Raw genomic sequence first — 11,849 nt, forward strand, 5'->3', positions numbered from 1 at the left:
CCTTGCCACTCAACAAGAAACCTCATGCATGCCGCCTGATAGTCCTCTTTTGATCTCCAATAGCATGTTCGGGGTATTCTTGTGTCTTCAAGAACCTCTTGATATCATGGTATTACGGTTGTGTACGCGATCCTGCCTCAATTACATTACAGTAACCATGTCTTTCCCTGATTTGGATTTCCAAGGGATCGACGTGGGCGTTGTCTGGGTAGGGTAACATTGAAGCTAAGGTAGCAAGTGCATCCGCTAGTTCATTGTGACACCGCGGGATATACCTGAACTCTATTGATTTAAAACACTTGCCGAGGTCCTCCACGTGCTGTCGGTAAGGAATAAGCTTGACATCCCGAGTTTCCCATTCGCCTTGGGCTTGCCGGATAATCAGGTCAGAATCTCCCATAATCAATAAATCTTCAACATCCTGATCGATCGCCATATGCATGCCCATGATGCAGGCTTCATATTCAGTTGTATTGTTCGTCCAAAAGAAGCGCAGTCTAGCTGTAGCAGGATAGTGCTGACCAGAGGGTGAGATCAAAATTGCCCCAATTCCTACACCTTTGGCGTTTACAGCCCCATCAAAGAACATCTTCCAAACATGAGCGTTTTCCGAGACTACTTCTATGGTGTTTATTTCTTCATCCGGAAAATAAGTACTCAATGGTTGGTATTCCTCATCAACCGGGTTTTTGGCTAGATGATCTGCTAATGCTTGGGCTTTCATCGTCGTGCGGGTGACATAGACTATGTCAAATTTGGTAAGCAAGATTTGCCACTTGGCCAGTCTTCCCGTAGGCATTGGCTTCTAAAATATGTACTTCAAAGGATCCAACCTGCTTATGAGGTAAGTAGTGTGAGCTTGGATAATGTCTCAATTTTTGAGCAACCCACATCAAAGCACAACATGTTCTTTCCAGGAGAGTGTACTTGGCCTCGTAGCCGGTGAATTTCTTGCTCAAGTAGTAGATCGCCTGCTCCTTCTTTCCGGTTATGTCATGTTGCCCGAGGACGCAACCGAAAGAATTTTCCAGGATTGTTAGATACAAGAACAGGGGTCTCTCTGGCTCTGGCGGGACCAAAACTGGGGATTTGAAAGATATTCTTTGATCTTGTCAAAACCTTCTTGGCACTCAGCCGTCCATTTGATCGCTGCATTCTTCCTCAATAGCATAAATATGGGCTCACACGTGCTAGTCTGCCGGGCAATGAATCGACTGATATAGTTTAACCTGCCCAACAGACTCATCACGTCTATCTTCGTTCTTGGGGGAGGTAGATCTCTGATAGATTTTATCTTTGTTGGATCTAACTCGATACCTCTCCTGCTTACTATGAAACCCAAAAGCTTGCCTGATGGGACTCCGAAGGTGCATTTGGCCGAGTTCAGCTTCAAGTCGTACTTTCTCAGTCTCTCGAAGAATTTCCTCAAATCTTGGATATGATTGTCTCGAGTCCTGGACTTGACTATGATGTCGTCCACATACACCTCTATCTCTTGATGCATCATGTCATGAAAAATGGCAGTCATGGCTCTCATGTAAGTTGCCCCAGCATTTTTCAGACCGAATGGCATAACCCGATAACAGTAAGTGCCCCAAGGTGTAGTGAAGGCAGTCTTCTCGGCGTCTTCTTCATCCATCAACACCTGATGATACCCAGTGTAACAATCTACGAAAGACTGGATCTCATGTTTGGCGCAATTATCAACAAGGATGTGGATGTTGGGCAATGGGAAATTGTCTTTGGGACTCACCCTGTTCAAATCTCGATAATCCACACATACCCGAGTCTTCCCATCTTTTTTCGGCACTGGAACTACATTCGCCAACCACGTGGTGTACTGGACTACCCGAATTACTCCCGTTTTCAACTGCTTGGTGATTTCTTCTTTAATCTTGTCACTGACATCAGTTTTGAACTTTCTTTGCTTTTGTTGAACTGGAAGACAATCAGGGTAAATTGGCAATTTATGCACCACTAGATCAATACCTAATCCTGGCATGTCATCGTATGACCAAGCAAACACATCTTTAAATTCAAAAAGGAGTTGAATTATCGCGTCTCGTGTTTTTTCGTCTGCGTGAATGCTTATTTTGGTCTCTCGGATTTCTTCAGGAGTTCCCAAATTAACCGGTTCGGTGTCATTCAGATTCGGCTTAGGTTTATTCTCAAAGTGTTCCAATTCTCGATTTATTTCCCTAAAAGCCTCTTCTTTGTCATATTCCGGTTCTTGGTTCATTATTTCACAATTAAACAGCTTGTTGTGATCTGGGCGTGAAGTCCGCAAGCATGTCATATTATTTAAAGCAGCATTATTATAAATGAAAGAAAAGATAAATAACAAAAATCAGAATAAAGGAAAAAATGAGGAAATACTAATTTTTATTCCTTGGAATTTGGAAGATAACAAGGTTTATATTTCAGGAATTCAAAACAAGAAACTGAAGGAAAAACATCCGAGTTACATCCTGGGGATAACTCGGGATGCAGGAAAGGTGGCAGGACAGGTTTACCTGGACTTCGGCCTAGTTGGGAACGACGTGGCCTCCCAATTTCGAAGCTTGGCATTTGGCCCCACATATAGCATCTCAGCGGTGCTTGTGCCTTCTCCCGGTTGAACCATGTGAGCTTCGTAGAGCATTCCTCTCATTACCTCACATATCTCCTCGATCTTTTCGGCTGTGAAAACCTCATCGTCTTCTTCTTTGATGTATTTCGGTCCGACGAAAGTCTCGTATAAATCTGGCAATGGCCGAGGCAGTTTCCAACCCTCATTTTTCCTCTTCCTTGCCCACTCTTCATCTTTTGGAGTGGGTTAAAAACCTATCCCAAAAGGTTTCTTAGTGGAAGGCAAGGTGATGGGTACCGTTATTCCTTACAGCGTTCGTCCAAGCCCTTTCCCTGGCCTAAATCCATGTCGGATCATCTCTTTAGCCACCATGATTGAGGCGTTGGACAAGAAAGATGGGGGCAAGGTCTTCCTTCTTCATACTGCTCCGCTAGCACAACTTCGAAAGCCTGATAAACCGCGTGCTCGCTCCCTTCCCTTGCTTCAAGATACGGGATGGATGGGTCCCGATAAATAGACTGTCGTCTTCTCCGTGGACCACAATTTCCCGATCTTCGTATTCAAACTTCACCATTTGGTGGAGAGTGGAAGGCACAGCCCCTGCCGCATGGATCCAAGGTCTGCCGAGGAGAAAATTGTAAGACGTATCCATGTCAAGCACCTGGAAAGTTATTTCAAACTCCACTGGTCCTATAGTTAACATCAAGTCTATTTCCCCGAGGGTTTCCCTCTTGACGCCATCAAAAGCCCTTACGCAGACATTATTGGGGCGGATTCTTCCGGTCCCAATTTCCATTCTCTGCAGCGTGGAGAGCGGACAAATGTCAACACCTGAACCTCCATCCAACATTACCCGCTTGACGTAGTAGTCTTCGCATTTAACTGTCAGATGTAAGGCTTTGTTGTGAGTTGCTCCCTCTGGAGGTAAGTCGTTCTTGCTGAAAGAAACCTGGTTAACTGCGAAGAACCTCTCCGTCATTCGTTCCAGTTGTTCGACTGAGGTTTCAACTGGTATGTATGCTTCGTTCAGGGTATTGATCAAGATCTTTTGGTGTTCGGCCGACCTCATCAGCAGAGATAGCATGGACACTTGCTCGGGGCACTTGCGTAGCTGATCCACCACTTCGTAGTCTGGCATTTTCATCTTTTGGAAGAAAGCTTCCGCTTCCTCAGTGCTTACAGGCTCCTTGGGTGGGAAGCGTTTTCCGTGTGGCGTTGTTTAACTTTTGAGTGTTTGAATATTTTCTAATGAAAGTATTCTCCGGAAGTTCCCCCGTGACTTCTCTGCCTTTGTACGTAACCAATGTTCTTTGATAGTTCCATGGTACTGCGGACGGGTCTGTCATTGGCTTCTGTGGCACGCGTCCGATAACCACTGGCTCATTCAGCCGAGGTGTCTGAATCGTCCCCCGGACCACATAGGCCCCTTTTGGTACGTATATTGGTTTTGCCCCTTTGACTTCGAATCTCTGCGGCTTTTCTGCTCGTCCTCGTGGAACGTAGAGAACTTCATTCCTTACAGGCACCGTCGTTACTGTCTTTGTCTCGACCTTCTCTTCGAGCTCAACCTTGACAGCACTAGCCTTCTTTTCCCCTTTCTCTAGCTTCAGGGTGGTTTTAGGCTTTTTCCCTGCAACGACAATGACGATTATAGCTTTTAAGGCAGGATCAAATTCTTTGTCCTCACAAATCATTACAATCAATGGCCCGTTATTATGAGCGGACAACGGATTGTTAGTCAAATTTGGGACCTCCTCGTCCCTCAGTACTATCTTCCCCTACTCTATCAAGTTCTCGACCGCCCTTCTCAAAGTCCAACAATCATTTGTATCGTGCCCTTCTGCTCCTGAATGATAAGCGCACCTAACACCGGCTTTGTAAGCAGGTGATGCCGGATTGTGCCTTGTCTGAGGGACTGGCTGCAGGAAACCCATCTGGACTAGCTTTGGGAACAAGGTAGAATATGGTTCACCGATGGGTGTGAAAGTCCGTCTTCTAGGTGGTTCCTGAGGGCGGAAGTTATTTTGAGGGGGCTGTGGATTATAGTGGTTCCGGTAGGGAGGCTGATTTCTAGGAGGTGGAGCTTGGCCTCGATTGGCTTGCTGTGGTGGATGGACATAGGGCTGGGTATTCATGACCATGTAGGGTTGAGGAGCATAAGTCACATTTTGGTGGGGGTAGTAATGCTGTGGGGTTCTTTCTGGAAAGCGGGGCCTAGGATTATGATATTCCCTCACTTCTGATGCCGCCATGGATGTTTCTTCCTTTTTCTTTCCTCTTGCCATCCCTCCGGACCCGCTTTGGACGGCTTGGGAGGTTGCCCTTATGGCTGCTTGACTTAAGATTCTACCCGTCTTCAAACCATTCTCTATCATCTCCCCGATCTTGATTGCTTCCGTGAAAGGCTTTCCCATGGCTGACATCATATTCTGGAAATAGTCTGATTCTTGAGCCTGGAGAAAAGTAGTGACCATTTCTATCTCGTCCATAGGAGGTTTTACCCTCGATGCCTGCTCGCGCCATTTAATAGCATATTCTCTGAAGCTTTCTGAAGGTTTCTTCTTCAAGTTTGACAGAGAATTTTTGTCTGGTGAAATGTCGATGTTATACTGGAATTGTCTCACAAAATCTCTTGCGAGATCATCCCATACATGCCATCAAGATATGTCTTGGTCCATATACCACTCTGAAGCCATTCCTATCAGACTTTCTCCGAAGTATGCCATCAACAATTCTTCCTTGCCGCCAGCTCCCCGCAACTGGTTGCAATACTTCTTGAGATGAGCAATAGGGTCGTTGTGCCCATCATACTTCTCAAACTTTGGGGTTTTGAAACCCACGGGTAGGTGCACGTGAGGGAACATGCATAGATCGGTATATGAGACACTCTTCTGTCCGCTTAAACCTTGCATGTTTTTCAAACTTTGCTCGAGGCTCCTCATCCTTTTCGCCATCTCATCTTGTTAAGAAGCTCTGGGGTTTTGATCCTGCCCAGGTGCAAACTCGTATTGAGGTTGTTGAGGATGTGTGCTGGTGGTGAACCGAGTTGGTTCCAGTGAGAAGGATGGTGCTTGGAATGTGAATGAGGATGAGTCAAAATTTGGCTTATGTGTAGCAGGTTGTGCCACGATTGGACAGGGAGGTGCAGTGAATATGTTTGTAGCTACGTCCGTTGTTGACATTCAGGGATAAGAATTAGAGGGCGATCCAGCAGAGAGGGCTGAAATTGCTGGGTACCCGAATGGGTTAGCTGGATAGCTTATGGGGACGTTGGAAGTCCCACTTGTCCTGGAGAACAACTCAGGGAACCCAGGGATTACACTCGGTGGCTCTTTTCTGTTATTCCAGTCATCCAACATCTCCAACATGCAGAGCCACAGGATTCTGTTTTCCTCAGCAGTTGCTGACTCGGGCATCAGGTCGGCCGATATTGAACTCTCCTTGGAGATAGGAATTGTCGGCAAAGGAATTTCTGAAGACATCTCTATGCTTCCCTTTGATCTTGTGAAGTAAGTGTGAATACTCCCTTTCGACTTAACGACGGGTAACTGAACACTTCATTTCGACCTCGTGAAGTATGAATGTGAGGCCAGACCTCCACCGAACCAAACCACTTTTTTTCTAAAAACCTGGAGTAACTCAGCAACAAGCAAACAGTTAGTTTGAAACAAATAACAGATAGGTAATCGCACGTTGGGGCGTGATGCACCTATAAAGTTAAGTGTATTTCTACATGTTTGCAACGAAGACATGCGTCATTTCGGCTTTCCTTTATCTATTATTATTTTTTTTATTTTATTATTTCCTATTATCGTTTTCGTTATTTGTAGTTAAAAATGTGACCGGATCCGATGAGGATTGCCTACGTATCACGATGCAGCGTGAATCAGATCATTACGTAGTTCAAAACAGATGAGTGTAAAAGAAGCACACACTTTATTACTGAAACAATCTATTACAACTAACATTTTGAAAAAAAAAGGGAAATAACAAACCTTGAAAATAAGTACAGACTCAAACGGACTAATGCACCCTGATGCGAAAAGACGGACAGAAGATGCTAAGATACAGACTCGACCTATGAACACATTAAGGTTTCGAGAATTGGTGCCTGTGGGGCATCGTTCGGCCTCGCCGCGGTCCTAGGTGTGAGATCTCTTTCAAGTTGTTCCAGCTCATGCATGGTCTGCTTAACATAAACCATCACTGCCGAGAGAACGGTAATGCTGGTCATGTTTTCACACCGTAGACACCTTCTGATGATGGCATGGGCAATGGTCCTAATCTTGTCCCTGGTTTGTCTCTTTTCTTTGAGTAGGTGCTCTATCTGATCATTACGGGCTGTGATAATCCAAGAATCTCGGAGGCATTGATTTTGTCACTACTGAATTTCTACTTCCATCTGGGCTAAGAGCTTGCGGCAATGTCTATTTTCAACTCCCAGGGTTCGGGTTTGCTCAAACGCTCTGTCCACCTTTTCCTTTAGATTGGCAATGGTTCGCTCGTGATCCCTTTCCAACTGCCGCAGGTGCCGGTTACGTTTTTCTGTCCTTCTTGCCCAGTGTGCTTCGAGCCCTGCTATGGTATTTTCTGACTCACTCCGGCACTCCCCAATTTCTATCCTTAAAGCTTTTATCAATCGTTCATCCGACCGGCTCCTTTGCTGGTTTTCAGCATCTATCCTCATATGTTTGATCTGGGCCCTGATTTCGTTTTCCTGGGTCAACCTATTCTTTTCTCCCAGATCGGTAGCAACTTGCACGTTGTGCTCATATTTCAGACCTTCAGCGTGTTTCTTCAACTTGTTGATTTCGGCTCGAAAGCCTCTTTCTTTTGCTAACCAATCCCACTGCTTTTGCGACGACTCGGCGAAATTCAGGATGTGAGGTCTTTTAGCCGGCCTTTCATGTTCAAGTTCTCTTTTGTACCATGCAAGGTAACCTGGCGCCATTTCACTTTTGGCCCGATCCTGCACACAAGTATCCGCTTTCAAATATTGACATTCATTCCAGATCTGGCGGATTTTTGCTTCAGGAAATTGTCCGTCAGGGCTAATCTCAATTGTTTGAGCACTAAGATCTTCCTCGTGTGGCACCATCTGGCATCTCCCGAATTGTCTCAAGACTCGGCAGGGCGCGTAAGGTTGAATGCTCTTAAGTCCCATCAGTAGAAAGTGAGTTCTAGATGCTGGCATATACATGACCTCATCGACAGGAAACCATCCCAGTGTCCATTTATTTGGCTGGCAGTGAGAGCCTGAAATAATGAAGCTCATGCCATAACTCCTTTGGGCAGACTGATCTTTTTGGTTCTTGTGTAAAACTCTTCTATGCAAGTTTTCTTCAAGGAACCATGGTTCAAAAACTCGGAATAATGACAGATATGTTCATTCATCCATATTTGCAGCAGCAAGTTACACCCTTCGAGAAATTCCCCCGGGCTTTGCAGGCTGTGAGAGCTCGAAAGATATCAGATACCACCATAGGCGCGAGAGTACTATCACTCTATGTGAGCAAAGTACTGACGACCCCGGATATTTTTAGATCAATATTTCTGTCTTTCCTTGGAAATACTAGAAGGCCCAAAAATGTTATCATGAAAGCCACCCGTCTGTGCTTATCCCACTTCTGACGACTACCTTTGTTGCATAGCTTGTTATTCGGATTGTTGAATCCCCCTACATGACCATACATGTCGTATATGAAGCATGGATTACAAAAACCGTCGGTCAAATCTGGGTTATGGACCGTCCTGGGTATTTTTAGTGTGTCTAGAAATCGATGCACCGTGACAGCTCTTGGGGCAACCAGGTATTTTTGCCTTAATGGAAGTTCAGCATTTCCGATGTACCCAGCCATTTCCTCCAGAGTCGGGGTGAGTTCAAAATCGGAGAAGTGGAAAACATTGTGCGCTGGGTCCCAGTAGGTGACCAAAGCTCTTATGATATCTCCCCTAGGCTGGATTTCCAATAAACCCATGAGACCTTTCAGATATTTCTTGACCTCATCTTGCCCTTCAGCACCTAGATCATTCCACCATAGTCGTAACTTGACAGAGATTTTAGTCATTATCGAAAAGTGTTCATTTTGCATTGTGCTCATCCTGCACATTTATTAAGGTGACTTTAAGCAAAATGTTTTGACTCAAAAATATTTTGACTATAAAAAGAAGATCCGATTTTCGAACACGGCCTTTCAGCACTTCGGGGATGAAGATTTTAAGGCTGTGAGGGTCAACCGAAAAAAACTCTAAAAGATGATCGAAAGTGGTCGTTTACGCAAAATCACCCTTCCGCCATCCCTTTCGGGAACATTTGGCTATTTTGACAAAAACAATCACTCGATTTATTTATGACTCTTTTTTTTAGTAATGAACCAACATGGGGAACACGGCCTCACAGAGCCTTGGGGACGAGTATCCTAAGGTTGTTGGGCAATTTGGTCAGAAAAATAAAAATGACCAATAATGGTCGTTTGTGCAAAGTCAGCCTTCCGGCGTCCCTTTCGGAAACATTCGGCTATCCTTGACAAAAAGGCATTACCCGACTCATTCATGAAGAAATTAAGAATCAATCCGGCGTAGATCGGGCATGATCAAAATAGGGGAAACAGACTAAATCCTTTTTTTTGAATAAAATCTTTCAAAGGAAAGGAGAAAATATTTTTTTTTTGGATTTTTATATTTTTTATTTTTTCTTTTATTATTTTTTTTTGGAAAAGAGATGAAGACTAAAGAAATATATTTTTTTTTGAACCCTTTTTTTACCTTTTTTTTTAAATTTCGAAAAATCTTTTATTTAAGTATTTGGACTATTAGCCAAATCTTTTATGAAAGTAATTGGACTGTTAGTTTGAATTTATAAAAGAGATACTACAAAGAAACAACATTTTTTTTTCAAATTTTGAATTTTCCCCTTTTTTTTAAATTTTTAAACAAATACTTTTTTTGGATTTTGAAAGTGATTAAAAGGAATTTATTTTTATGTTTTTTTTTAATAAATCAAACTAAATGACAAACTTTGTTTTCATTTTTCTTTTTTTTCTTTTTTTTTTAAGAAAATTCCGGCGAGGTTTTGACACTACTTGAACATTGGTTTTATTTTTTTCCAAAAAATAAGTAATTATCTCCCTACGCTATTATTTTCTTTTCCCTTTTTTTTGAATTTTTTTTTAGAAACCGGTCAGCATGCAGATCTGAAGCAAATAAATGCGTCAAAACAAACGGGATGCAGCAGGATGGTCTTTCAATTTCAGGTTGCCTGTCTTAGACGGACCCAACCCCTGTGTTGAGTCCCCTACGTCAAATGCAACATGATGCAAATAAGCGTTCCTACTAGGGATCCGGCATGAGGTTTCGTTATACTAGGTTTATAACCTGGGTATATGTTCTAGACTGTGTACCCGAGCGGACAACTCGAGTCGAGGAGGGGGCTACGTACCGGGGACCCGCGAGATCGTTCGGCTTTGTAACTTGTCCGGCCTCTTTCTTATTTCGGGTATTGACACTAATAGAATAGGGAGTCTCGACCAGCGAGCTTCTCCCCGGAGGTAAGAATAGAAGGGTTTCGGCACAGTTTATATACAGTTCAGATAATATCAAAGCGGTAAAAAAAACAATATTTAGCACGTTATGCCAAAACATGTAATAAAGATCAGATAATAAAGACAAATATAACAATTATTCTAAGCTCGAATTCTTGAACCCTGAACCGGTGGTTCTGGGTTCGTTCCCCAGCAGAGTCGCCAGAGCTGTCACACCTCCTTTTTGCGCGCCTACCCCGAAGGGTAAAATGCACGAGGGAGTTTTTCCAATTTAAGTGACAATATTCAAAATGGGATTATTTATTTAATTCAGAGTCGCCACTTGGGAAAGGTTTGGCTTTTGGTGTCCCAAGTCACCGGTTTATCTTGAATCCCAAATTGAGGAAATTTTCGACTTTCCAAATGAAGTCTGCGAACCAGAAATTCTAAGTAAGGAATTCTGTTGACCCGAGGGAAGGTGTTAGGCACCCACGGATCCCGTGGTTCTAGCACGGTCGCTTAAATTGTTATAATGGCAAAATATCTGATTTAATACATGTTATAACTTGTGTGCTTTTATTAAGTTTAAATCGTTATTATTATTATTTTTAAATAGAATTGTAACGTCGTGAAAATGCATCTCGGACCACGTCACAATAAATGCACCCGTGGTCGTTAATACGTTCCAACTCCATTGAGATTTGGATTTGGGTCACATAAATGCGCACCCGAACTTAAGAGTGTAAATTAATTAAAAGTGCGTCTAAATAGTATAAAGCGTTATTATCTTTGAGGAAGGCCGTGAAATTCGCTAAACGGCTCATCCCAAATTCTAAGTATTTTTAATATGTACATTTATGAGGGCTCGCAGTTTGTGCATTTTATTTGGCGAGGCGCAATTCATTTATTTTAAGGATCTCCTAAAATGACTACATTTCTATTAAACTCGTCTCTAAAAAAAGGAAAAAAAAAATCCTAGTTCATTGCATGCTAAAGAAACGTGACATATTAATGGCTAGATCAATACAAGTTTTAATGGAAAAGAATATTACAAAGATTGAAATTTTAAGCAAGATCGAGGTTGACAAGATGATACATTCGAATAAGATTAATATCCTAGAACTGGGCTAACTCCACAAACCAATAATTACCTGGGACTATTTAAAACTAAAATTACCCTTAATTATTAATGCTTATCCGAAAATCTATTAGATCTAAACGCTAAACCTTCTTGCTAAATTCATGCTTATTAGATTAATGCTCTTAACTTGTTACATTGATTCGTGCTCCCAAAAATGTAAACCTACTGATTCTATTAATAGCCGCTTTGTTTAAATGGTGGGCCAATGCCAATATTAATTACTACTCTACGTTATTGAGACTGTATTGAAGCAAGGAATCCAACAAGCGAGTTGACGTATATCGCTAATCAGTTGGTATTAACTAACACAATATGAAAATTTATGTGAGATACAGATTTCTTAAAATCAAACTGAACCGGGCCATAACAAATTTAAACAGTCCAAAGGTCCGACAGGGTACATACAGACACCTATTAGATTATGCGTTATACCATCATCGTCAGCTAAGTTAAACTAAATTGCTAAACACATGGTATACATCTAATCAATATAACAACATACTACTTAACAGTCCACATTGGTTCGAGTACGCCCCAATTTATACAAAACAAATATGATTAGAATGAACCCAAACAAATACGAACTAATTGAATCATTTTATCCTATTGCTACATCTTA

This window comes from Nicotiana tabacum, chromosome 1 (assembly GCF_000715075.1).
Source record: "Nicotiana tabacum cultivar K326 chromosome 1, ASM71507v2, whole genome shotgun sequence".
Classification (NCBI taxonomy): Eukaryota; Viridiplantae; Streptophyta; class Magnoliopsida; order Solanales; family Solanaceae; genus Nicotiana; species Nicotiana tabacum.